General features: G+C 43.5%; 1 protein-coding gene across 1 annotated transcript in view; it reads right to left on the bottom strand.

Annotated features, from left to right (window-relative positions):
* The window catches only part of LOC119163605 (uncharacterized), a 67,420-nt gene extending 63,662 nt beyond the window's left edge, over window positions 1-3,758 (bottom strand). The window contains exon 1 of the mRNA XM_075873314.1: window positions 3,539-3,758. The gene's annotated coding sequence lies outside the window, so the exon portion shown is untranslated. The remainder of the gene's footprint in view (window positions 1-3,538) is intronic.
* Window positions 3,759-25,488: the final 21,730 nt, after the last annotated feature.

Raw genomic sequence — 25,488 nt, 5'->3', positions numbered from 1 at the left:
TTGATTGTGTGTTTAGAAAAAGTGGTTAACGATTCAGGGTACTTAGTACTTTACTATGGGAGAGCTGAAAGCCGTCCCGTGTTAAATCTGATGAAATGAATGGTGATATACATCTCGTTTCGTTTCACAATCGCCAGAATGCATTGTATATTCAACAATCAAGACGTGCAGGCGCACACTAACGACATCATGGCCGCCTTTATGACTGGTTCTAGTTTACGAAGGTATGTGAAAGCAGTTGTCAGCGTCACTAGGTTCAGGAGCAGCAAGTCAAGCGGCTGCGAGTTTAGTGCTTTTTTTGGAGTTTGGAACTCTTATCCTAATAAGCATGCAATTTCAATTTCAAAAGCGACAGTACTAATAACAAAACGAATCGTTCGGCATTCGTTCAGTGATGGTACGAGTGCCGCTGAGAAGGCAACGTTCAATCGACGAGGGACAAAATGTTAAGGGCGATGTTGACGTGCTGTCAACTTTCGTTGTCAACAAGAACAACAACATCAATAATAATGCTATCTGGGGTTTAGTGGCCAAAACCACCATATGATTATAAATGAAGGACAGAAGGGCAAATTGAAGGGGCTCTTTTTTTTTTGTCCGGCACAATAATACTGAGAACAGACAACACTTTCTCTGGCACTGTTCTCCCTCAATTGTCAAATGGTTACGAGGGACGTAGTAGTAGAGGGCCGGAAATGTAACCTATCTTCTGTTACTTAACGTTTACCAAAACCACCTACTCCACGGATATCTATCAGTTTCGCCTCCGCCGAAAATGCGACCGGTGCGGTCAGAATCGGACCCAAGTCCTTTGGGTCAGCAGATAGATAGGTGAAGTTAAACGTCCCAAAACCACCATACAATTACGAGAGATGCCGTAGTGGAGGGCTCCGGAAATTGGTCGAAATTGAGTACCTTACCGTGCACCTAATTCTGAGAACACGGGCCTACAGCATTTTCGCCTCCACCGAAAATGCAGCCGCCGCAGCCGGGATGCGATACCCATGACCTACGGGTCAGCAGCCGTGTACCTTAGCCACTAGACCACCCCGGCGGGGCCCTTTGGGTCAGCAGTAAAGTACGGTAAGCACTAGACCGGCATGTTGAACGCGTAAAATTTCAGCATAAAAGGTCTATGCAAACAAGGTATTCACATTCTTAAAAATTTCAATTTGTTTTTCACTTCAATATCTTCATTGCCGAGATGCAACAATTTTTTTGTGAATGACGTAGAATACCCCACACATGTATGTAGCAGCCCCCAGCGAGATTTTATATCATGATGGGATCAAATAAAAAATAAAACAGGGTGAACTTTGAGAAGGACGCCAGCCAAAGAAATGGTGCCAACAAGAACGAAGATGAATTGTGTGAACACAGAACCAGGCCTTTCTACTTCAAAAAGTTATGCGGTTACGAGTGGCTTCACATTGCGTTTAATTTTGAACCTTCACAGTAGCACGAAAAAAGGGCACACAAGCAAGGAGAAAAAAAAAACGTTAATGTTAATCTCGGGTACTTTACGTCTCGAAAAGCGATATAATTTTGAGGGATGTTGTAGTGGAGAGCTCAGGCAATTTAGTCCATCTAGAGTTCTTCAACGTGCTTCTATATCTAAGTACACGGGCCGCTCGCATTTCGCCTCCACTAATCTCTCAGCCGGGCCCGAGATTTGATCCCGCAACATTCGACTCGGCAGTCAAACACAAGAAATGTTGGCCACCCGAAACGAAAAGGCCCCGAGGTCTTCAGTTTCTTTTGCGTGTGTCTGTGTTTATTGCCGCGCTACAACGACTTTTAAAATTCTCTTGCCTGGGTTAACTTTCCGTCTTTGCACACCGCCAGCTAACTTGGTCCGTGTCACTTCCCCCTTCACGTCACATATTTGCTCATACTCTAGGTTAGCGTCGGCTCGTTCAACGCTCTCGTCAACGAGACAACAATTAAAAAAAAAGACGACCTTAAATTCAGGTCTGACGGTTCCATGCCGCCAATAGGTGACCGGTAAAATGGGCAATCGCAGGGAACTCTGGGATACGATGGCTTCCAGTTCGACGCACCACGCGGGTCAGCAGTGGCACGCGTGAATTTTCGTACGGCTCCGTTGAAAAAAGAACCTCGCCGTGCAATAACAGTGCATTAGAAGTTTTTTTTTGCCAACCATGACTGTGATGATGACACTCTACGAATCCCATGAACGGTCAGGAAACTTTTTTTATCGCACTAAAATGATCTGCAACGCTTTAAGGCTGCTGGGGGTATACTGTCAGTTTGGCTAGCAGATCATTCGATACACAAACCGTTGTTGTTGTATGATACTTTACTGCAGATAAAAAGTCACCATTGTGAAGGTCTCAGGGGATGGGGATGGCTGTAGCAGTATGCCAAGAGTTCATTTCGGGATTGCTGTTTTGACCGACATCGTCAGTCGATCGGCATGAAGCGCAACACTTCTTGAGCGCGCTGAGATATTTTTTTCTAGCTTTCAGTGCGCTACAAGATGCATTTCTTAGTCGAAGCCAGATGCTTATTCGGACGCTGATCTTGGTCAAGCTGCACGGCACGGCGGCACATAAACAATACAGTCAGACCTAGACGGCGCCGATTAATCTAGACCCTGCGCTTGTTTAACGCACTTCTTGCTTTGGGTGCCATCCTGGTGCACAGTTTGACCAAGATAAACTCAAATGATCTCGTCCAGCACTTCGTGTAAACTTACTCTTGAGTTAAGCTTTCGCGTTTTTCGTCATATATATGGGTGCAATGGTTGGCGCTAATCTCGTATGACAGGTAGATTACGCCCGCTCGTTCCCATAATATCTTTGCTAAATATTTATTTCTCGATATTTATCTCTCACAATTCTCAGTACTATATTGGCAGCAAATTCATGTGTAAGCTTTTAAAATGTGGAATACACACGTACCTGTGATAAAATGGTTTTCGCACACTCTGGCTTCAAAGTTCCGTACTCAAAGGCTCCCTGTCGCTGTGGCTCTCTTGACAGTCGCGGCCCATCTCGTTTTTCATTACATGCCAATTGATACCTGCGTTTGCCTTGCACGCTCGAGTTGGAGCAGCCAACGGCTGAACAACCGACCATGGTTTATCATGACGAAGATAAACGGGTGACCGCGCGCGCGAATCACGAACAACCTGAGGCTTGCGGCGAAGCGGTTTGCCGTCGTCTACTCTTCTCGAACCGGAAGCCGGTAGCAGACGTTGCATCCCACAATGCCTCGCTCTTTTACTGGTCACCTATTTCCCCCAGCGTGGGTGCCCTCCCACGCGACTATAAACTTTGTTCTGCGGAGCACCAGGCCGGAAGTGCGCCTATTTAACCATTAGGTGCATGGCCGCAGCGACACTCTGGCTGACACAGCAGCGTCGGATGCTCAACTGTTTCACCAAGGCTGCGGTGGGCAAAAGATGTGGGTCCACATAGCCTTTCCCCTTTGTGTTCCACCTTCTTTGTTCACGGTTAGTGTGTGCCCGCTCGACGCTCTCGTCAGTGAAACGACAACGAAAAAGTTACCGTACCTGTGACATGAGGCGCTCCTCGAGTGGCGAGCCATGGACGCACTGTGCTTGCGAAGACGCCGGTCGAGACGGCGACAACAATGCGTGTTACGTCGGACGCCGCGTGTGTTTCGCAGCTGCTTCGAGGCGACAGCTGGTTCTGCGCAAGATCGCGGGTTTGACAGAGCGCGCGTTTGTATGCCTCTCGGGCGTCGGCAGAGCAGAAATAAAAATCGTAGTCTCTTTCGAGATCGCGAGACACTGCGCAGTTTTTAGTTGCGTGCGCAGCGTATCCTCGGCGTATCTGTCAAAGCGCCACTCACAGCTCTACGTTCAAAGACGAGGGAGTGGATTCCTCCTCTCGTACGCTACCCTTCGCTTGGGCGATCTATCCTCCTCGCCACTTATTTCTTCAAAGCACGCGAACAATGCCTGCACACTAATCCCCCCCCCCCTTCCCCTTATTCTACGATTCGCTCGCAGGATTTCAAGCTGGACGGTTGTGCCCTCGCGATCTCCGACGCCAGCGTAGTTCCCGCCGACTGGTTCGCCCTCCGCGGTCTCCTGACGCCGTGCAGCTCTCGCATTGTGGCGCCCCGCCCTTGGACTGCTTCGACCGGATCCACACTTTCCTATCTCCTTCTATTTTCTGTCACTTGCCTGTCTATTTCTTCATCTATTTTCCTTTTATTCTTTTTATCCCTCTCCCCCCCCCCCCCCCCCTATAAGGCACTGCGCCGTGTCGCCTGAAGGCAGACAGAAATTAGGTGCCTTTTTCCTCTTCCTTCTAACCACTACCACCTATTCTAGAGGCACTGCGCCATGCTCCCGACCGGGTTGCAAAAATTAGGTGCTTTTTTCTCATCTTCTCACCACTACCACCACCCCCACCGTATTCTAGAACGTCCCTTTACTCAACGCTTCACCTTCACTTGAGAAAGCCGACGGGCGCGCCGTCTCTAGGCATGGCAAGTCACTGCATATCAGCGATAATCTGCTGTGATTCTCGAGTAGCGCGGCGTCTTTTTTGAGCCGAGCTGTGGCGCAGTGCTCAACTCTGTCAAGTGAAGGGTGAAAGTCGAGTCGAGGAGCGTTTGTGAATACGGGGGTAAGCGTTCGAGTCTATCAGGATATCACGCTTCTTCGTTTTACGCTGTTTTTCGCCGCTTGCGCAGTCGCAAACGCACGCGATGAAGTCGAATCGGTTGATCCCGCACGACAGTCATGCGAGGCAAAGAAGAACGGAGGGGAGGCTGCACGGCAAAGCAGTGGATCAGACGTATCACTGTCTGCCTCACGCGAAGAAAACATATCACGATTGTCTGTGGCGGCACAATCAATAAATTTTACTTCTGCTTATCGCTGTGATTAACCACCGAGAGGGCATCATATCGTTTGTACGTGGTACGTTAGAGAACATTGTAATCATGGTGCGCAAGCGGGCATGTTTTGTGGTAGTTTTCGTATATCATGGGCACCTGTAGTAAGCAAAAAAAAAAAAAAAAAAACGTGTTGGCATCCCCACAACAGTGAAATTTGAGAAAGTGCATAGCACGGGCGCCCATCAATTCCCGTTCGTACAGTGCCCACAGCTCTGTTAACCGAAGCGTCCATGACGTCAACGATTGAGGTAAGCATTCTCGGGTTTTAAGTTTTTACGGACATTTTTTACGGCAGCAATGGCAACCTGCCATAACTGAATTTGGAACTGGCGAAAACGTTGATCTTTTGAATTAGGTTCGTTATCAAAACGTTTCTGGCAGTTTTGCAGAAGATAACTGCTGAAGGATTTTGGTGTAGTATTGTACTACAAAACATGTGGGTTCCCAGGGCGTTTGAACACCACCCATTGGAAACACAAGGGGCCCCATTGTCAACTAATAAACATTCTGGGAAGTCACGCGGTCTGCAGTGCAACACTGTAACTTTGCCATATTGTTCAGTTAAGCCTCTCCTGTACACAAGCGGGAGTCCTTTTTGATAACTATCTGTTTTCGTCAGATATGATTTTTCTTCGACAACTTTTTTTTATTCAGTTACGGCAGGCCACCGTAGTCGCCGACTAGAGGTAGCGCTAAGTGCATATGTCCCGAAATCCTGGTAATGCGTGTAGGGTTTCCCTGGCACGACAAGAATCTTGGTAGGTATACATATAGATTCACAAACATGTGCGCACCTTTTTTCTACGCTTTATCCAGTTCCTGTCTGGTACGGCATTTGATATACGCGCCGTTTGGAGCGAGATCCTTCGGGTTGTTTACCCCATCAGATGTAGACACATGTGCGTCAGCGTAGTTTTGAACTCTGGCTAGAATTAGCTGGGGCACCCTGCAGAAGCAGTGTAATGACGCCTGACATATGATATCAAGGCTTTGTGGCTATAATGACACTGTTTTGCCGGCCGTTTTGGTTGAAGAACGATGATTGCAGGTAAGTGGGCGAATGGTTTTTCGTAACGTGAACTACACTGGGCGAAATTGAGCAGCAGTAATACGGAAAGACGAGATGGTTGGTTTTAATGCACACTAGGTCTGCCCGCCAACTATAATTTTGTTTTACCTGTTGTTCATTGAGGTATGGTTAGGGGTCATCAGCCAACCGAGAGGTGGTGCCACGAGTGTTCATCCCGAAACTTTCCGTGTGCAGGACGCTCAAGGACAGGTGCTCCGAAAAAAAAAAAGCCTTCGACGTACCACGCGAGCTCTTATACCTCCGTGTGGATCAGACCTCACTGGTGGTTTAACCCACCGAGAGGAGGTTGCGTTGCAGAGGCTTCATGTTGGGGTCGCACTTACCCCATCCATGCCCACTCTTTGGGCGCAAAAGTATCGAGGCCCGCGTAGCACATCATGCCCTTTTTGTGACGCCACAATCCAGGATGTTAACTGCCTCACACTTACTGGGGACCTGCACTGGTCCATATTTAGGTCGTTGTCGTCACCTTCACGCAGCAGGTCTCAGGCCTGGCCGACCACCCGACTTTGACCGCTGGCTTCGTAGACCTCACCATTGTTCTTTATTGTACTTTATGCACGATGCGAACTTGTAAGTCTGTTTCTAAATCAAACTTATTATGCCTAGGGGCAGCATTGCGAAATAAAAAAAAGAGGCTGCCACGATGACCCCAGTTTAAAATAAACCGAGGCGCAATCATAGAAACAAAGTACTCCAGGACATCACTTTCAATATTTATTTATTATTAATACGTTACGGCGTTCCAGTATCCTGTTTTTTTTTCGTTGTGTAGTACACACGTCGTCAACACCATGTGACTATAGTAGCAGTATAACGCGCAGAACGTGTACCCCACAGGTGTTCGGCACTTTGAAGAAACACAGTGTGACATAACCACAACGTTGTACGCGGAGTGGCGGCATGAGGTTATTGCCCTTTTTTCAGTGCTAAAAAAGTTATCAATTAAAGTTAATGGTTGACGTTTTCACAATGTGCAACGAACTTAGTTGCGCTTCAGTTTTGTTTGAAAGAACTTTCTTTTATTTTAGGACAAACTTTATTCTAACGAATGCACCAGGAAAGATTTTCCTTTATGCCAGGAGATTTTGTGAAACGAAGCTAACATAGCAATGTATGAGCAATTAGGTCAGAGTTTTATTTCATACAACACACTAGTGAGTTGAAGTTATTACCCTAACCTATGGGAAAAGCTCCGAAATTTGAATATCTATTATTAGCGAAAAAATAAGGCTTTACGAAAAATTCAGCAAAATGCCAAATTGCGCAGTTCCTACATGCTGACACCAGCCAGCCTTCAGAGGCATTTAGCAAAAAAAACAAGAAAATAAAAAATATTGCTTTAGCTTTCATTTCGTTGGCTGCATTGTCATCCCTTTTCATGACCTCAATTTTTGCATGATATTTTAGTTCCTGTTATAATTGCTCCAATTTGGGGCATCTAATAATGTAAAAAATACTTTTGACTTCATCACATACACTCCGAATTTCAACTAAGAATTATGATTGTAGAAATTTTAGTTTCAGGCCAGTTAAGCCGCCGTATACATATATAGCAAAATTAAGACACCTGTCAACAAACATTTGAACACTTATGTCCATTTTTCTATTTAACACCGAGTCAACGTCAACACGTAACATCTCTACATACAAACACAAAGAAACACCCTGGATTTACGTAATAGTTTTCCCGCGCATGCGCCAACTGGGACGAGCATCGTCATGCTTACACAACGAGACAAAAGAACGAACTGACAACAAACACACGTTTCTCATTTACGCCACTTTTTTCTTGTACAACGTGTCGGCTTTACAACAAGATTGTGTTACGTGAAACACAACATAGCTGGTACTTCAAGTTGAGTGCGGCAGTCGTCACGTTTCGGAGAACAGAAATCGCTTGTCATTGGTCACGAGTTTTTTTCCCTGCTCCGTAATATACCTTAATTTGTTTCATGTATAGTGCAAACATGCCTAAATGCCAAAAAAATAACTGTTCCTATCTATAACATGAGCGGGCGAACATAATTGAACACTGCCGTGCTTTGCTTTGTTCAACTTTGGACTATTCTTTATGTTGTTATCTTTTAAACAAGAACACAGTACCTTTCAGGCAGTTTTTTTCTTGTGTTTAGGTCAATTTGTTGATTGGTGGTCGCCCTCTTTGTTTTACGGGACGTTTTGTCATCCCCAGTAAAACATGTACCAGTGTCAGAGGGAACATATAGATTTAGCAGCAAATATTTTCATGTTAACAAATCTTGGACTAGGCAGGCCTTGCAACGAGATCACCTTGTCATCGAGTCCGACTGATACTATATAGTTGTGGTCTTCGTCTCTTAACACTAAATGAGTGACACTGGTGTTACACTGGTGTTGCACTGGTGACACACTCACGAGTTCTGACCCTCCGAAACTGGCGCGCCGCACCCTTAACGTCAGAGCACAGAAGCAGAACATGAAAAAACTTTGTGGCACTATACTCAGCTTTAAAGTTTTTTTTTTTTCGCACAAACCGGTAAAAGCGTGTACATATACCAATACTGCTTGAAACTGGCAAACAGCAAACACAGACCTATGTGTGTATGTGTGTACAGAGTTCCCGGTTTCCACAGCTTCTCCAGAAACAACTCACTACTCGACTGCATACACAAAACGACGCTGATGGTCGGCTTGAGTCAAGACGTCGGGTCGGTGGTCCAATCCATCTGCGTCATCGACATCTCTCAAACGTGTGGTCCGGTGTATCGTGGTGCGATTACAGTGGTGCACGTCAGGGATACACATTTTTCCCAAGTGGAAGACGCATCAAAAGCACTGGTTCCGGCTACGCTGGTGCCAGAAAACGTTGGTCTTCGGAAACAATATGGGAAAACATTCAAAAATTGTAGTAGCAAAACTGGCCTCATATGGGCAAGTTGGTTTGGTTTTAAATTGGTATAACAGCGTACTTGAGACAAATAGGAAATAATGTCAGACGGGTACAAAAAAATGTAAGTTGTGTTGCTTCTGGTGGTGGTGGTGGTGGTGGTGGTGTTGCTTCAAGCATGGTTAGCGTTGTAGACGTGCCGGGCAAGTGCTTCACCTGAGCAACACTTTCTATTCAGTGTGTATCACCTTTTTTTTTGTGCATCGCCTTAGGTACGCTGTTATACCCAATGCGAAGGTGTTTAAAAATCGCTTTCTTAAGAAAATACACCTTACATCCAACTTCAAAACACAAAATGACCCAACCAACAGAGAGCCTGGCTTCAAAAATTTTTACATATTGAGTCTAGATAACTAGTAAAAAATACTTTTTTTCTATAGTAGCTCTGTGATTAGCACAGCATGCAATAATACTAGAAATACGTTTGCCCATGCATGTGTGGCTTCGGTGTTCAGAAAGCCGTGACATTTTCACACATGAAAATTGTTGCAAGTCTCAAACAGCCAGTAGCTGCTTGTTACAAATAAATGATGCGTAGGTCATAGTTTCGTACTACTGGCCCCCAGCATTCGAAGACAGGACTACGAACACCATAAGGTGAGACGTTCCTACCTACTAACCAGCGTGTTCTTTTATATTCTTTCACGCTAGTGCCAAAAAAGTGAAACAAACAAACAACAACATTTTGTGACATCAGCGTCAGCCAGTAGATAACCGGGGCCTGCATCTGTCGCCTTCACCTCACTTAGCATTGCGAGTACACGTTCGAAACAATCTAAGCGTCCATTCCTGTTGGCACTCACTACGAAGCAGTACGACCGCTTTAAAAGGGGGACTGGCATACATCTACCAACATGCAAAATGGCTACGCCACTCCTCACGACAGATACGTTGTCAGCGTTCACGAAAGTGTGTCAAGTGAAATGTGTGAATTTGCGCCACGGGCACCGTGCCATCGGTAAGTCGAGAAATGCTGCCTTTGCCACGGCCGAATGGAGTCTTTTGAGAGTCTGCTGAGGAGTCACGCACAAAAAGTACGGCGAATCATTCGTGAATTTTTCTTCGCATCTCATGCGCTTCGACACACTCTGTACCCAACATTCTTTAGGCCCTAGACCTTTTGTCAGTACTATCGCCCAAGTGCTCAAAAGCACATGCATCCAGTTTAGCACTCACATGAGTTATCTCTGTATTCTTGAAGGTTCCTCAACTCAAGAAGCTATCTTGATTCAAGAAACTGAATGACAGCGCCACCTCGCGGTTCAATGTGATCTGAGCTCTACACTGACACTTAGCGGCAGCTTTAGGGAGTCGTAGTATCTTCTTGAAACAACAGATGGTGCTAGGCTGAAATTACTGGAGCCTCAAAAAGTAAACACCCCCCTCCCTTACCCACACACACAAAAAAAAAACTATATATAAACTGCACAAACCAACCGGGTGACTGAGATTAGGTACCCATTTCAACGTGGATGCCAATAAAATCTGCATTGCCAACGCCATCATCATCGAGTGTAAAGACAACATCGAGTTTGAGGATAATTTGATATTACTCAGGTTACGCTGGCGTATTAGGCAAGACTGAATGCATCTGATACTTCCACTGGAGCATGAACAAAGTAACTCGCACTTGAGTCCCGTTGCCTCTGAATGGGTGCAGATAGTTTGAGAAGGGCCTCATAAAAATGACTGTGAAGTTGGGAGACTCGGTGTGTCTCGAGATGCGTGTCAGTTTTTTTCCCCTCTCATTTTGGTAAACTCATCAGTTTTATTGGCAGAGGCAGCATCCCCTGAGGCAGTGCAGCTCTTGCGCTGTGCATAAAGGTGTCGTTTGCATCTCACGTTTTTTTTATTATTATTCTCATATATCCGTGAACAGGTAATGGCCACGAACAACTACAAAACACAACGCGCCTTAGGCACCTACCACTGCACGAATACAGAACGCGCGCTTCAAAACGGTTTCTCCTTCCAGCTTTCCACGTATCGATGGTTCCCCGACCAAGTGCTCCACTCGGGAACCAAACCGGAATCCTCCAAAAAGTTATCTTCATCTACGAACGACAAGTGGTGATAAAGGAGAAAAAGAGTAGTCGTACTTTCTAAAGCCAAGAACGCGACAAAGTCTTTGCACGTAAGGTGCTCTAAACGTATACCTTCTCTGGCGTGTCAGTCACTAACAAGAAGCCCCTAATTAACACACGACTCGATGGTACTTTTTTTTTTCGGACATCTGAGGTGCTGCTCAAAAACCGCGTGGGAAGCATGTCACTTTACTGTTTTCGCTTAGCAACAGCGACTTCGAAGGGAAAAAAATGCTTCGGTGGCAGCGCGGCATCGGTAGGAACAAGGGTGAGAGAGAAAGAGAGACGGAGAAAGAGAGAGTGAGAAAGGTGAAGCATAGTCAAAAGATAAAAACGATAAAACTAGAAACATGCAGGTTTATTTTCTACCTTGACGTGGAACTCCTTTAGAGTTGAAAACTGCATCACCTCTGAGTTCTAGCCTTGAATATAGCAGACACATCGTTTGGCATGTAAAGCAATCTGTACCACCGGTTCAGTCTCAAAGACAACAGTTTATAACATTTCTGGACGTCCCATAACGTCGAACAAGAATTGTGCGGTTAAATTGACCACGGTGGCTACAGTATATAGATATTTCGATAAGTTGATCAATTCCATACTGCGCTGACCTGACAAGCCAAATTACATGGATTGTTTTTTTTTCAATGACATTTAGCGTTCTTTTAGCTCAGGAAAAGTGCGAAGTTATCTATACACCTGCCATAATACGTCTGAGCCACATATAACAGAAGAACGAGGCGTGACTGTAATATTTGCAGTTTCCCGCCATCGCAATAGACTCGTGACGTAAGCGTACATGTGGGAAGGCTTAGATGTCAGTGATGCAGTTCCCAGAAAAGTAGTACCAAGTCCAACGGTCTAAAGCTCTCTGCGCTACAAGAACCCTTGGGCTGTTCTATGTGCTTGCATTTGATACTGTGGATTGCGAAGGGGAGATCTAGAATTGAACTGCGGAGCGTCTCCCTAATACTGACTTCTACAGATTCGACACCGTCCGAAAGAGACCGACGAACAGAAAAGTACCTCTTATTGTATAATCGCCATTCTTGGCAAAAAAAAAATGAAGTCGACTCACTGGCATTAAGCCAAGTGACCTTAACTAAACGTTCGTGAACACTCACAAGTTCCCCGATATCGTCTCTGGTGGCAATGAATGCACTTTGGAATCTCATTTCACAAACACGACATCAATTCGCAAAGTCATTGTGATTTGAATTTAGTGCCTGAGGGACTTCATCAAATATCGAGATGTATTGCTCACAGCAGTTTTCAGGATACGTATTGCCTCAATCTCTTCCGATCGAATCGTTCTTAAAAAAATGTTTCGGGGTGATCATGATGCCGAACATACTATTAGCGAAACCAACCGGCCAACGACCGCAAGAACCCATGAAAGAGAAGTTTAGTGGATTTTCCATCAGATATTTAGTGAACTGTTTCAATTTAGCTTATAAGAAGTTATTTTTAGCCTTAGAGCAGTGTTCTTAAGAGAACGGAATGAAATTCTCCTAGGTACATGATATATTGGTCCATTTTGGCACACTGATGATGTAGAAGTTTTCGCCTCAGCTGACCAGAGACGACATTCAAGAACTTTTGTGCATATCTAATGTTTCTAAAATTGTACAAACATCGTAGTCAAAGCTAGGTAACTCATAAACTTCAATGGCTGTGAGTGCAAACACGTGCATTTCGCCACAGCGTGAGTGCAATTTATTTTGGCAGAGTGAAAAAAAAAAGAATGAATAACGAACGGTGCGACACATTGACACTTCGCGTGGTGCTTGACACCATTCACAGTGCATGCCTACTGACCTGTTTCGTACATTGACAACGGAGAACTACTTTCGGAGACACTTAGTCTTGGCCTTGGGCATGCAGTAGCCTACAACGTGAAGTCAGTCCTAAAGAGATTCAAAAAATCTAGGAGAGCGTACATGTGAGAGGATCGTTGAAAAACCCCGTAGGGGGTTAAACTACCGGAGGACATTTTTTATCTCTGGCGATTTTCTACTAGAAACAATTTCATGTCTGTCGAGTAGATCTCTTGTTACGGCGCTAAAACTAAGCTTTTGTAAGTTTCCAAGATGCTGAACGGGCAGAACTGCGCCATTGAATTGAGAGAATGCTAGCCAGAGTGTTAACTGAAAAGTTTAACAAGCAGTTAACCAGGTGTTTATTACAAGGAAGCTAACCATACAAGGTTAACACACAACTAACCAGGCTCAAGTGAACAGAGCTCTGGTTGTTGAACTCTTTAATTATTCTTCAAAAACGAAGTAAGATGCTGTGATATCAGCACCGCATTACACTGTTTCACAACTTTTATCTGGCGTGTTCATATCACCTAACAGGCACCACAGAAAATAGCTTTGATAAGGGTTCCTGAAAAGGTATATACGCAATGCCTCTTTAGGGTTCGTAACTGACATGCTAAATAGTTCTGGGTAAATTTCAAAACAATGTTTAACAGCTTATGGGGGTGGTTTCCGAACGGGGTTTATAAAATAGGAAACGTGCTCATTTTACAGGGTACATTATTTGCGTGCTAAACGATCTTAACAAGATCCAGACATACGCAGTAAAACTGCGTCGTTCATTGAACAACTTATCCTTGTCTTGAACCCAGCCAGTGAACTTATCCTCGTCTTGAACCCAGCCAATGGAAAGAGGCATATTTGTGGATGGCGTGATTATTTTCAGGATACCATCATAAAAAAAATTAGTTTGAAGCAGAGAGGCACCTGGCTTCCGCAAGATTCCTTCAATGTAAATGGCGCAATGTTGCCCGTGCAGCTGTGTTCAGCAAAAGAAAACCGAGTCCTTCATATATGTACATCATAATTATCAGCAAACGTGGTGATCCCTGCCACTATCATTGTCATCAGATTAGGACTTTTTTTTTTATTTCTGGCAGAGCCACACTTTTGCTCGCACTTTTGTGAAGTCCAAACAAAAGCACACTTAAACCACACGCAGAACAAAAGAAAATAACAAATGTGCAGTCCTCGTTATGAGCTAATGCAATCATCTTGTCGTTTTTTTTTTGCCAGCTTATAAGAAAGCCGTCTATTTCTGGTGCGTCTTAAGGTTTTTCTTATGCTGAACACGACTTTATTCTCATTTGATCTCCGTATGCCGTTGCTGGCCGGTATGACCAAGTCCGTGGACAGGCGTGGAACAGTCAAAACCCTTCCAAGGTCTTTGTTACCGCACTCAGCTCCATATCTGCGGTGAGCGCTGCCCCGCCTTCCTAACTGCCTTTCCTTTCCTGCCTACCGTAGAAAGAACACTTTGCACCATGACTGACATAATGAAATGCTTGGCGTGGATTCAAAATTTATGCAATAACCCAGGTATATCCTCTACGCGAGTTTAAAACATGCAATATAAATAAAAATTGCTGCCATAAACCCACATTTTTTTTTTCAATGACACACCTCTTGACAACACATGGTTTTTGTAATATAGCTGATACACAGACTTTTATGGAGTGCTGGAGGAAAAGAAAAATCTGCACCACCTGTCAAAACTTGCACATATGCAACAGCAGTAAGCATATAGCTTTTTTTTATTTCAATGAATCACAGGTGACCAAATTCCAACCACTTGTACCTTCTTCGACGACTTTGTGGCATAAGAGCATGTACGATGCACTCTGACGATAACGTACATCCCCTGTTCATCTGTCCAATATAAGTTGTCACGGACACATCAGGTCGTACCATCATATCTAGTCCCATCTGAACAACATATTACGCAAAGTGTTCTTCCACCTACCGGTAGCTGTTCTATCGCATGACCTTCTTTTGGTCGCAGCCGAAACCCGCAGGCCACGGAGATGGTTTGGAAAAACGCTTCGAAAGTAACGGAGGAAAGAAAGAAGCGCATTTGTCAAGTAGACGCGTTTTCCAAATGTCGTGCGCTCGTGATTCGCAGCGTACGTTGCTTTAACTACGCGCCCCGCCCTTGGAGAGACGGGGCATTTCTAATTTTGTGCCATACTTTGATTAGGAGCGTCTTAGCGGTCACGCGAGTTGTCGAAAAAAAATTGAAAAAAGCTATATTTTTATGAATTCTGACATCTCAGTGCTGTAAATTCTTCGCGCTGCTAAGAAAGAAACTCATGTTGGCACTTGAGAAGGCCTTACTCTACTCTTCGCTCAACACAATACCTTCTTTATATTATTCTTTAGTTAGTTGGTCGAAATCATCTTGTATCTGAGCGACCACACTTTTTCACACTACGGTAATAAGTAAACTGTCTTGAAAAGCCACAAAGCCAGAAATCTAGCTTGGCTGATGATTTTATGGTTGATGTTTCAGGCTACGACGAAAATTGCTGGTGTGGTCTTTCACGAAGTGTTATGCCGGTGAATTACGAATCTATTGGAGTAAAAAATCACTAGGAACAATAACCACAAAGAGTGAGCTCGGACGTTGCAAGGCCTTCCATGCAGCTTTTTATTGTGATAATGGTGTCTGAAAACTTTACGCAATCACGGTAATAGTGCCACTAAGTGCGTAAGAATGTAATAAGCTGCATAAAATATCGTTCCCACGTTCACAGTGTTTCAATTAACGACTGGAAGTGCCCATCGGTAGAAGAAACCGAATAATATCAACCGGTGTGTAGCGACTGGGGACGGCTGTATGCTCTTTCATAGTAGAGTACCTAGTACTCTAAATCGTTAACCACTTTTTCTAATCACACTCATTATTAGGCTCTTTCCACGCATAATACGTATTTACTGAATTTTCCTTTGAGTTATGATGTATTTCGACCTCTTAGAGACAACGACTTTACGGAAATTGTAAAAAAAAACAACGCCGCGACCGCTAAGACGAAGTTGGTTTTCTAACTACTGTACATTTCAAGAGGCTTATAAATGCATTGTTTCCATTTGAGAGCATCGAGACGCCTTACTAATATAACGCAGCAGAAATAAGTCAGAAATATACTAGTATTGAACACATATCACAATGTGAGAAAAAGAAAGTGACATCAAAACTTGAGGGCAGGACTGTTATTCTATAGACTTTGACTATTGGGCACTGCAACAAAGTTCGCACTAGTAAAAAGGCTGCTAGTTCGTATGCCTGGGGTGAAGGTTTTTGAGACTCACATTCTGATTATGATTTATGTAAAACGAATTAGACACTTTCTCTGTGAAGTTGTTTTTTCATTTGTTAGGTCAACCCTAATTTTCTTAATACTCATGGCTTAATAGCACCATCCATGTTGGAGGCCTTGAATGTAACAAGTCAGAATTAATGGGCAGCCTAAAGGGCTCCTTACAGTGTAATGGGATCGAACAGGTTTAGTGAACTCTGTAATCTAGGCTTGTACGAAAAATTTGCTTTTCACTGTGTGAAGTCTTGGGTTACTTTTCATAATCATCGACTATAAATCTGGTTTGAAGAAGCAAATTAGTTACATTTTAGCTCTACTGTGGTTTAAGTAGGCAGGAAATACCTTCAATCTCTTACAGTGTAGCGTATGCATAGACAAAAACGTATTCTTGTGTGTGAAATCGCTCGTGAAAAACGAACTCCAAAGAAACTGAAGCTTGGATAGCGGTGCAGTATATCTGCAAGCTCGAGGTTCCTATTCCCTAAATGGCATTTAAAGCGTTGCGAAGCTATATTATTTTTAAAATCAGTAAAGTAAAAAAAAAACCTCTAACATAATTTTTTTACGTGCTTGTAAGTTCGATATGAAAGCTACGTTTCAGACCGAATGTGTTTTCTGACAATTAAAATATGTTTCAGCCTAATTATTTTGAAAATGAGATGTGGTACGCTCCCTCACGCTCCCATACGCTCACTTGGGCGAAGTGTGAGCGGAGGCGGTAAGCGTTAGAGTTCGCTACGCTTCCATAACGCATGGACTTGTACGTGAAATCAAAATGAAACGTTGCTCATCGTTCGTTTTAGAGTCAATGTCTCTTATTCGTTCATGTTACACGGTTGAAAATCACGCTTGAAAGGTAAGGCAGATGTCGGGGAAAGCGGAAAGATATATGGTGTTTAGGAAGAGATATATGTCCGAAGATGAGGGTGGGGAGCTGAAGTTGAGAGTAAGAAGAGGGTGTGTGAGCAAAAAAAAAAAGAGATCCGGAAACTAGTCCACGTTGCCGCAGAGTGACACTTCTTACGGGCGATTCCCACAACGCCCCCAGTGCAGAGCGTATAGCTTTATTGCAAATATTAAAGGGCGCTGTTTTTATTTCGCTTCTGCATTTTTTTAAACCACCCGTACATTGTTGCATTCTCTCGCCTTCGCGCAGAACTTTCACGAAAAGCGCGATCACGTGCCCGGACATTACGCATTTTTTTCTTAATTTCTTTACGTGAGTCATGTCAGTATGAGTAATGCTCGTTTTCGTTTTTGTTTTTTCCTCAAATAGAGACCGCCAAAACTCCAGATCGATAGGCGAATGACCCTCTAGATACCCTTTGGCAAAGTGCAGGCGTAATGAAATTGCTGATACACCGACTTTTTAAAGCCTTTTACGTTGACAGATCTACACGGGTCACTAGTGTGCAGCAAGTAAGATTTTGTCTTAATTGCTTTCCTCATCAAAGTTTTGTTCTACATTACCTGTTAGACTTACAAGTTTTTCATAGACTGAAACTAGCACGTTATCGAAATCAATGCCAGTGAACACTTTATTTGCGACCAGTTTAACATCCACACTTTTGTCTTTTCTAGCTTTGAAAAACTTTTGATTACCTACGTTATGACTTGAAACATTAGGAATAATTGCTTCTTGTTCTCACTTGCTGCGATTGAGGGTTCCCTTAAGTACACGAACGTCAGTGAAATTCACCTCTCTATCATTTCAGAGTGTTATCATGTCGGTTGCCAGTGATCCGCGAGATAACGAACATAAAATTATTATCGTAACTTTATGAACCCCTTAAGAGTTATTATCCTTCATGTGACAAAAGCGTTGGTCTATACTTTCGAAGTCGCGAAGTTTGAATTTAAAAAAATGGCGGTCTCACAATGATGATACTTACGATACAGCTCACGTACGAACATTAAAGATAGTTGCACATACGTATATTAAAGGACTACATAGATTGTTACGTGTAAGTTTAACACTTAACGCCCGTCCCGAAATGCAGCTTGCATCCCGGTCTAGCGAAGGTAAGCACGAGTCGGAGTTAAGCGTTAAATTTCTTTTTTTTAACATAAACGTTCTGTCAACTACAATACACTTTGTGACCCCTTCCTTCGCATTACTTCACCGTGCCTCGTGGTAGGTTGTCGTTTTGCCGTTCGTTTGTGGACCGAAAGTAGTTCGTTGTCACCGTAATATATCTCGTCGTGCCGTGTCCGTTATGAAGAAAATGCTGGTGCCAGAGATATCATGGCGTTCTCCTGTCGTAAGCGTGCTCGAAAGGTTACGTAATCGAGGGTATACGGCTGTCACGCCTAAGAAGTGTTACCAGCGTGACGTCACGCATGTGGTACAAGTAAGCGAGCGTGTGGCTAAATGTGGTGCACATGCGAAAAAGCCCTCGCACCGCTGTTATATACAATTAGAAGTGGGTATGCAGTAATAAACTTCCTTTAGGTGCGGTTCATTCATTTTGAAATTAGTGTGACGCAATCTATGAGCACGCGTGACACTGTATGTACAAATGTGAAGTTTGGAACAGATGTAGTGTGCCTCCTTTAGAATACATTTCACTCGTGTCCAGCTCACCCAATAGTGACGTACGTATCCAGGTACAGTTAACTGGATGATGTAGTTAGTGTCCACCTGAACAGCTCCGATATTTTATTGAGGCTTTGCATAATTTCATTACTTCGTTATCAAAGCTCTTTTTTCCCAAGCTCATGTGCTGTAATTAAGTACGAAAATCAATTTGAATCTTCAATAGAGCGGCATGATCTAATTGCCCATTTCAGAAGAAGCCTACCTTTGACGAAATAACTCTATGGTTTATTTCAGTGTGCCTAATTTAGATGAACTATAACTGAAGCATTACCAGTAAATTTGTGTGAAAAATATTTGACGAGAACGTAATTTTGCCCAACTACGCCATAATTCGGCGCCAATAATTTTGTGTAATTAAAATGATCGCGGCAAGTTACCGCTATATCAGTCTCCACTAAACAGCAGAACAATGAGATAACTGGTCTTGGTAGATTTTGAACTTGTCTTGGGGGACTGAAAACATTGGCTTGCCATTTTCATGACGAAAGATGTTATGGAAGTTCTGTTCAATATCTATAGAGTTTCCGTGGCTCCCAGCTCACCCTAGGTCGAAAGAAACTTGAATGCAGTTAGTGGTGTATTTTTCGAGGATCCATACACTGTTCTTCGCACGTTGGTCTACTTTTGTTATTGACACACATCTTCCAAACTGCTCGAGTAGTATAGTAAATGTCGCCAGCGTCGTCAGAAGCGTTTGCCAACCTATCACGCAATGCAAGGCGTCACGTTTGAACTGTGGAGTGAAAACCACGTGCGGGACAGAGAAGAACACGCACAGCACAGGACAAGTCCTCGAACAGCACAGCGTCCTGCGCTGCTACATCGCACAAAACACTGAGTCCTGCGCTGTTGCAACACGCGCAACAGAACGTCCTGTGCTGCTGAAACGCAACGTCTTGCGCTGTTGCAACACAACCCAAAGCAACTTAATGTGCAGTTGAGACAGACAACACAGCATTATGTGTTGTTACAACACACACAAGGCAATGTCCTGTGCTGTTGCAACACACACAACACAACGTCCTGTGCTGTTGCAACGCACACAACGCAGCGTCTTAAGCTCTGTGCGTTCAACTTTGTCCCGTACGCAACTTAGACCCTAAAGTCCCCCATTGTGGTTCAACTATCCCAACGATTCATACGCCAATTTATGACGTCACGCGAACGCCCCCAAGGCAGGCCTGCGCGGTGTCAGTCCCGGGAGGAAAACGTTCGTCTCCCGACTTCTTTCGATACTGTCGCGTCGGTACACATTGCGTGTGGTCGTGTGGTGTGCAGTGAATCGCGTCGAAGTACGTACATGGTTACACACGTTAACAGAGCGTCGATGATCGCAGCCAGATTCTCCTGTGCGCACTCACGGAACCTAGATGAACGCTAGTCGCGCTATCTCAAGACATCGCCAACGCAGCTCAACTGGTCAAACATGACGTGCCGCGGAAGGAAATGTCAAGACTGTACGCCGAAGCGGCATAGTGTAGATTGCGTGGCACGTTTGATGATAACGTGCACGTCTTTTGCGTGCAGTGGGTTTGTGTGAGGACAAACGCAGTCAAGATCGAATTTCGTGAAGGTAAACCGACTAGAAGTTGTAGAACTGGGAAAGTCACTGAAATGAACATTTCGACAATTCCGCTTTTCAAAAGAAACTTCATGGGCCCTTCCTTTTCGCACAGCTTGTTGTCGCTATCTGGACGTGAGTGTAATCAACGCATACGTAGTTGTCGGAAGGATTTTGTATTAGATTAGGGGGGAGGCTGTGTTTCTTTTAAAACTCCCCAGTCGAAATTGTTGAAGGGACGTGTTGCGCGTGCTTGATATCGAAAACACATCCAGATTGCGAACCACGGGCAGTTGAATATGCACGTGGTTTCATTTTATTGCATCCATCCGCGATCACCTTTAGGTGCGATACCGTGTTGGTCCGACGTTGGCGGACCCCAGTGGCCCACCACATCTGTCTATCCTCACAACTTCCCAACGGCCCAACAGTATTTCACCACGTAGAGTCTCAAACTGCGTAATTTTGTGAGTATGAGCATAACCGTTTTGCCCACGTATGTATGGTTTGTCTTGTAGGAAATATTTTAGCGTTTCCCCAAGCAGTGCTCACAGAAACAGAATTCCAGTCTTTAGTGAGCCTACCTTGACCCTTGTAAAATATTGAAATATTTAATTGCAGATTCTTTATTACTTTTCTGAACACTCAAGTTGTGAAAAGAACAAAAGGAAAATGAATGGTTTTCTGTAGCTTTGTTCTGATGCAATTCCGCACCACAGTATGAAGTGTCTTGCGGTAACGATCAAGTCAGAACGGTGTTGGTTTGTGTGCAAAGTAGCTTAACTTGAAATGGTTTCCTTCGGTCTTTATATGTGAACCATCGCGAAGACCATAATTCAAAGTAGGTTTCGCCGCGTTGATTTTGTTCGTGCTGTCAATGGCGATAATGGTGATGGCACACTAATCTGCACATGCTCTGGTTGACGCTGACCAAATAGGTGTCTTGTAAAATTGCCGTTTAATCTTATCTAATTCTTTGTGCCTCCCTATCACTTGAGCACACTGGTTGCTTTTAGATGGCCTCACAGCCGAGCGATCATAATATTACGCTTACGTGGGTCAAAGAAGTAAAGATGAGTATACTTTCCCGAGGACATTACAAACATTTATTTTGATTTTCTTAATAATCTTTTATGCGCTTTTCAAATGACATCCAGAAATAAAAAACAAAATAGTACGATTTGAGACATGACACTCATTTGATTACTTTTTCAAAAATTATTTGCTGCATCATCTCTCACCGAAGACTTTTCGGCAGTTTTTGCGTTACTACAGATTTTGCAGTTCAGTGAAAAAGCCGACGCACGAAGCGAGCTTTCACATGAGAGCACAATCACAACGTTTGCTTGTTTCACTGTCATGACTTTCTGATGTTTTTGCAAATTTTTATTCTTCTCTTTGATAATTTCACATCAATTTCTACTCCGTAAGCATGGTGTAGAAAACCGGGGACTTCCTCTGCGTTACCTAGCTGTCTTTATTTAATCTTTATTTGTCTATTCGCGCGAAAATATAAATGCATGAGTGACGCTGTCGGGATAAATGAAAGAAAAACCACTTCCCCCGACTTCCGGCAGGCGGCGACACCAGGCCCACTGGCTGCAGTCACAAACGAAAAAAAAAAAGCCCGCCCTCTCTCACGCCACTGATACATCCATTTGTCTTCATGAGCACACGCAACGCCTGGCCGCCGCTTAATAGAAACACAACGTGGATCGGACTGAAGAGACAAGTGTTCCAATGCGCAGAGGGGTAGGATCGGCACAAAACGTGTTCTTAGTTGTTGTTTTTTTTTTGCTTCATGCCACCTGACTTGAACCAGCGACAGATGGCGCTATCGACCTGCCCTAGTTTGAAATTTAGAGCGCAAGTCGAAAAAAAGGGGAATAAAATAATTGCTCGATTCCTTACTCGACGCACAGCCTAAGGAAACGCCTACGTAGCTAGGTCGTCCGGGCTTGTTTGGGCGTGGTCAGTGATTTTTGATGTATTCGTTTTTGTTTTTCGTTCGCCCTTGCTGCTTGTGTGGGAGGCGTACTCCTGTCAGAATTTTGTTTCGAACGGTGACGTACGCAAGGGCGTACTGTAAAAGTTGAAACGACGTCGCTATTGAAGGCAGCCGGTGCCCGATACCCGGGAACAATGCTCTCTTTCTTTTTCTCTGGGCATGACAGCTGTTCCTGGAGTTTAGGAGAACCATGTTGTTTTTCGGCTATTTCTTTTTTACAACTGGTGACCCTAAATTTTTCCCGGAAGTCGAAAGGACAAGATCGAACGACATTTGGACATTTTCACAGCCGGCGCTCTTTAAACTTCCAGGTTCACCTTCCTGTCGCCTTCTTTTGTAATATTTTGTATCGAAACATGAAATACAATAAAACTATGTTGACCTATGGTATCGAACTGGCACTGACAACCTTTTTTTGCAAAAATAAAAATAAATATAAAAGCAAACACTGGCATGCCTACCCAGAACGATTATTAACCATTGCACTTAATACACTTCCAAATATTTTCAGCAGCATTCTTTTCGGTTACCGCGTAAATTGTTTTTAACGTTCGACCATCTAAGAAAGTTAAGGTAATTAATTTCCTACGAAAGCCAGAATAAAACTTTAGAATCTCTGTACGTGATATTTAGCTTTGGTCCTGATTGGCTTGCGTGGCTCACTAAACAACAATAAATGGTTGCACTGTGAATGTCTCCACGTTCAGTGAGTATTTTTCTTAATAGTGCAGACCTTTTTACGTCTTTATAAAAACGTTAACAATTTATTAGCATTATTCTGCCCAGCCCATATATCCTAATTGAGTGATCCAAGGTCCAGTGCACTGACGCTGCCAGTATTTTCTTTTTTCGCTTCCAATCTACCACATTCACGAACTGTAATTCACGAAATAGGTTCAGAGATTTTTTGGGATCAATAAAAAGATCATTACGTTTTCAAGGTCTGGTTATCTTCGTGATGTATTTTAGCTCAAGAGGTAGCTTGTTCCAAATGCTTTTCTTTTTTTGCATGCCTTATTCAAAGCAGGCCAATACTTAAACACTGCAAACACATGAAACACAGTTAAATGTTTTCTGGGTATCGACTACTCACAATAACACCTTCATTAGCCCTTGTCATGTTCAAGTACACGGCCTATGCAAATTTTTACGACGTCCTTCACGGTGTAAAACATGCGCACTCATAAGAACGACATCTTTTTATTATCGACACTACGACGACGTAAAACTGGATGCTTTGAAATCGTTATAACCTGACCCCATTAAACCAAAATTTTTCTGTCGTGATTTTCCGTGAGAAGATATGATAAGCTGGTTTTTCACCACGCGAAATACTGCTCCGATTCCAAACGTGTCTTGGTGCCAAAGATAACTACAATCTTCAGTTCACGATAATTAAACCGAAAGGATACAACGATAAGCAACGTGGCACTGGAAATTAAAAGCGACTGAACGTAGGGTGACGATAAACTGGCGTAATAAGGATGTCGTCTACAAATGGCGCATGCTAGAGCAATCAGCCGTGAGAGCTGCCACATTAAACATCTGTTCTGTTTAGTGAATTGTGCTTTGAAGAACAAACTTGTTTCTAATCTGTAGCCTTTGTAATAGTTGCGCTAGAGACGCTTCGATGAAAAGAACTGAATGATTGCGTGCGTCTTTGATCGAAACAAACACGGTCATTCAATTCTTTCAACGAAGCCTCGACTCCCTGAGCTTCTCTATACAGAAGTATTAAAGTAAACAAAAAACGAAAAGTGCGAGAAAACTGTGAAGAGTTGAATATATATTGAGCGTCAACAAATGAAAACGTAATTCTGGACAACAATTTCTTAACGGAAACAAAACCCCAGAGACTTTAAAAACTATCCCCGTTTTTACGATAATGGTCATCCTATCAACCCGCAGAAATAACTTGGCCGTAAAGGAGTTGTTTCGATAAAGAGAATTTCGGAGAGTGAAAAAAAAAAGCACTTCGAACTGTTGTGCTTGATGACCATTTTAACTTTACCGGTGCTCGCCTTCCAAGAATGTCGTTTCTTTTCTGTTCGTATCGCGGGGCAGGAAACAGTCTTGTTTATTTACCATTGTTCTAGAAAGAATACAGAAAACTTCGTTTCTGAAATTTGCAGTAAGGAGGCTTTGTGTACAGGAACAAACCATCCTGTCTGTTTGCTTCGCGAGTAAAAAAAATTACTAACAATAAAAGCATACGACAGTTTCCGCCCCTTCGATCAGATTTTTTGGCAGAGAGGACATATAAGCTTGTCGGTCAAGTTTATTACGCACCAGCCAGCATTAAACAGCAAAACAGACATGGCCCTGAGCGTTCTTTTTTACGATTAAGAAGAATGAGGCAAAATGATGTTGCAGAACCATTAAGTGTCCTGCAAGGAGTTGCGGGTAAAGGGGATATTTCGTCGTAAAGAGCTTTATGTTAATTCGCCGGAGGGTGACGTCATTACAAGTATAGCTTCCTATCTTGTGATAACTCACTCACGTTTATTGTCACGGCCTGACATGTAATGTCTGTGCTATAAAGACGTAGTGTGGTAGCGAATGCTTATTGATATAATTTTGTTTCTTTCGAAGGGAACATGAGGAGATGGTAGATAGTAATGATGTCGTTTGAAGTAAATTACGTTTGCTACGATATGGATCATGCTATCAACTGCAATTTGAACTTTAGCAGGAAGCTTGTATAGTTAACCTCTCGCCTAGTGCCTTTCCGTTTTCTTCCTTGCGGGCGTAACAGTGTTATCGCAAGTGTAACTCCCTTTTACACCCCTGCTGGGAGCTCTTGTGCGCACCAATAAAACAAGGAAAGTGTAAGTATAAGAGCTCGTTTTCTTTGTTAGGAATAATAATATAGAGAACTAATAGACAATTTGATAATTTTTCTTCTTATTGACCTTGATAAAAGGTTATATGGACGCAGTTACACTCCCTCAGCTCCCCAAGATTGGTACAGCACGTTAAAAAGGGTGTAGTTGTGCTGAAACACTCTTCCTTGTGGGTGTATCGGCTCGCTCGTGTCAAATGGGATGCCTCCTGCGTCCTATGATAAAGGGAAACCGCGCGCTGCAATTTTCCTCAGCTCGACACCCACCCTTCACCATAACTACACTCCGACACCTCCGGTATCTTACACTAATATTGCAGTGTGCTGAAATTAGCTTAG

Source organism: Rhipicephalus microplus, chromosome 9, assembly GCF_043290135.1.
Source record: "Rhipicephalus microplus isolate Deutch F79 chromosome 9, USDA_Rmic, whole genome shotgun sequence".
Classification (NCBI taxonomy): Eukaryota; Metazoa; Arthropoda; class Arachnida; order Ixodida; family Ixodidae; genus Rhipicephalus; species Rhipicephalus microplus.
The sequence above is the reverse complement of the archived record's forward strand: the minus strand, read 5'-3'. Positions and strand labels throughout refer to the sequence as shown.